The 2,848-nt window shown below is 34.8% G+C and overlaps 1 long non-coding RNA gene across 1 annotated transcript; it reads right to left on the bottom strand.

Annotated features, from left to right (window-relative positions):
- Nucleotides 922–1,876, bottom strand: LOC18775136. Its single transcript, XR_002272155.1, has 2 exons — nt 1,453–1,876; nt 922–1,373 (listed from the first exon to the last, which is right to left on the bottom strand). It is a non-coding gene; the product is annotated as an uncharacterized LOC18775136 (long non-coding RNA).

Consider the following 2,848-nt stretch of genomic DNA (forward strand, 5'->3'; position numbering starts at 1 on the left):
TTCATTAACTTATTTTTCTTTTAATTTTATTTTTTTAAATATGAAAAAGTGTGAATTTATTATATTATCCTCATTTAATTAATAATTTCAATTCTTAATATTTGCATTAACCAATGGCATTTTCTGGTATTTTGAATGTTTTGCCATTCTCTGCCTTTTGCTTTATATATATAGATGACACCTATATTTGCCACATTATCATTTAACAATTAACATATTCTTTTATCTATGTGCTTATGTGTAGATTTTTCATCAATTTACCAATTTAAATTGACCTCAAAGTTTGAGGGGTTGTACATAATTAACCTTTTTTTTCAATCAAATTGCTCTATTTAGATATCTTAATTTTTTTACATTCATATATAAAACTGACTTAGAAATGTGATTAATTAACCAAAATAGGGTTTACCCATGGAAGTGAATTAGACCCTTTAAGTTAATTCTAACACATTTCTCCGCTCACCCTCATCCCTTAGGCTAACCGCAAAACGAACATACGAAATTAATGTTGTAATAAGCAAATATTTTACTTCAAAAACTTGGGAATTTCTCAAACCATCCTTCTTTTTGTTATTTGTGGGGTTTCTCTTGCTTCAATTTATGATCATTGCGTGGAACATTGTTACTTATTGTGTAAAAACCGTGCATTGTTGAAGTAACATATATACTAAGGTAGATCCAGTTTAACACAAATAATAAGACTTCTTTCTGATCTTAGAAATTTGTAATGTATCTCAATAGAGCTACCTACCATGTGTTCAAATCCTCATATGAATAGAAAACAGAAGGGAAGTGAGGCTCCCACAGGAGCCGAACGGTATTTCAAGAGTGGATGTACAATTAGCTAAATATGTATAAAAACATTATATTTGTTTTATAGATAAACAAAACAGGCCAAAACCCACCCTTCTTGAAAAATGAAAGAAAAGCCCCTTTTTATAAGTTAAAAGCCTGTTATGAAAAAAAAAAGTGCTAGAATCTACATTTACACATATACATAACTAATTTTTAGTCGATCCATATTAAAGCTATGCATTAATTTGTCTTCTTATTGAAATTTTGTTACGAGATTAATACGGAATACGAGTACCGTTAAAACAGTGTACGGACGCCACTCACATCCCGAATTAATCTCACAACATACATCCATTCCGCATTACAGAAAACCTCCTCACGATTGAGCATCAGAAATTGAAAAAGGAAAACAGAGAAGATTCAAATATAGATCTGAAATATTTACAATACAATGATTAATAAAAAATCTGTACTTACACATCTAGCTAGTGCAGCTAGACACAACAACATCACTCATGTAAGCGATCCCATCTCACATCATGAAACATGGCTTGAATATGTCGTCTATTTACTTGTTCCTGCAAGTGACACCCGTCATCAAAATTCTGGGAATAGCTGACTGCATCATACTGAAACGACGTAGTTTTAGAGCCATACATGTTTCTGCTTCTGCCCCTATCACTCAGCAACCTCCGCAGCAAGTTTCGCCATCGCGGGCTTCTCTTGCTGCGGTCACAGCTTTGGAGGCGAGTGTACTCCATTTCCCCCTGCACTGGAAAGCATGAAGGGGACATCATGCACCTGGAAAGGTTAGGGGATCTCCTGTGATGTTCAATAACTTCATCTCTCTCCATTATAAACACTAAGGCAAGGATATGTTGGCTCTCTCTCTCTCTCTCTCTCTCTCTCTCTCTCTCTCTCTCTCTCTCTCTCTCTTTATAGGTACTAATAATGATAAGCATGGTGGATGCAGAACTGTATTCTTATTGTAATTGCACCAGTCTTGTGGGCCTCAAGCATGGTTTCAGATTGAAAATGATGGCACAGACAAAAATCACATGCACGCAAAGCATATTTACACACCAACTCTCTCCTTCCTGGCTACAGAATATATCGTTTGTTGATTGGTTATTTTAAGCATATTGTATGTGTTTGTAAAGAGTGGGGTTGTTTTGTTTGTTACTATCAACCAAAATTTTCAGCCCATTCGAAATTGGAGTTTGATCATCTTAAAGAACCTTCCAAAAACTTCGAGGCGCTATTAGATAAGTCCGGATATCTTTCCTTTTGAGTTGTTCAGTTAGATCTGTTGACATGCTTAGGCTCATTTTATGCATCAATCGTTCCTAATTTTAATTTTAATGGAAACAAATTGAAACTCTCTCCCATTTTATGCATCATTTGCTCCTAAATGTAATTTGGATGGAACCAAATTAAAAGATAGGCAAACAGTGCGTATGAAAACTACAAGACAGCTCCAAATCATGAGATAAAACTAAAAAAGACCAAACTCATAAGTCAGGTATCTAAACCAATATTCAGCTTTTACAAGTCCTAATATTTTTTAATTAATTGGGGAGGGGAGGGGAGGGGTGGGGAGGGGGCAGACTTTTGCAAAGGCGAGAAGAGATGGTGAGATCCATTACTTATAGGCCACGAAAACTCTTTATCGTGACAGAAAATTAATGGCAACACCTGCTTCGACCACAGTCACATGATCTGTATCCAATTCATAACTAACACTCGTTGGCCACGGATAGTTTATGGCTAACATAAATACATGTCACCAGTGTATCTGTGACATATAGTGAAGTTTTCTAGTAGTGATTAGTCTTACACGCCTCCTATTTGTGTGATAATTGTTATTAGTCAATAGGAACTTCTATGATTGTTTATTATATAACATTAACGATGGAGAGAATCTCCACCCCTGATTTTGATTGATTGAAACAGCTTGGTTGTTAACTTGATCTTGTTATAATATTTTAAAGCCCTTATAACAAAATGCTTGACACATATTTTATGTATTTGAAAGATGCTTAACTGTAAACTG

This window comes from Prunus persica, chromosome G6 (assembly GCF_000346465.2).
Source record: "Prunus persica cultivar Lovell chromosome G6, Prunus_persica_NCBIv2, whole genome shotgun sequence".
Lineage (NCBI taxonomy): Eukaryota > Viridiplantae > Streptophyta > Magnoliopsida > Rosales > Rosaceae > Prunus > Prunus persica.